Genomic DNA, 267 nt, shown 5'->3' on the forward strand with positions numbered 1-267 from the left:
CCCAGGCCAGATTCTGCTCTCCTCCCCAGGGACCAAAACTGAAGGCAGCACATGCGGGATCTCCATGGAGCCGGAGGAAGCACCGAGGAGGAACTGAGAGTGACATTGAGCTCTGAAACACAACCGCTTCCCCATCTGCAACGTGGCGCCTGCGAGCAGCAACCGTCCCGTCCTGGCAGGGCGCATGGGCAGGTTTGGGGCAAGCAAACAAACAGATATCACCAGGGGGACACACACCGTCACCCCGCTGCTGGAGCGGTGTGGCGG

This window comes from Fulmarus glacialis, unplaced genomic scaffold, assembly GCF_000690835.1.
Source record: "Fulmarus glacialis isolate BGI_N327 unplaced genomic scaffold, ASM69083v1 scaffold27728, whole genome shotgun sequence".
NCBI classification, from domain to species: domain Eukaryota; kingdom Metazoa; phylum Chordata; class Aves; order Procellariiformes; family Procellariidae; genus Fulmarus; species Fulmarus glacialis.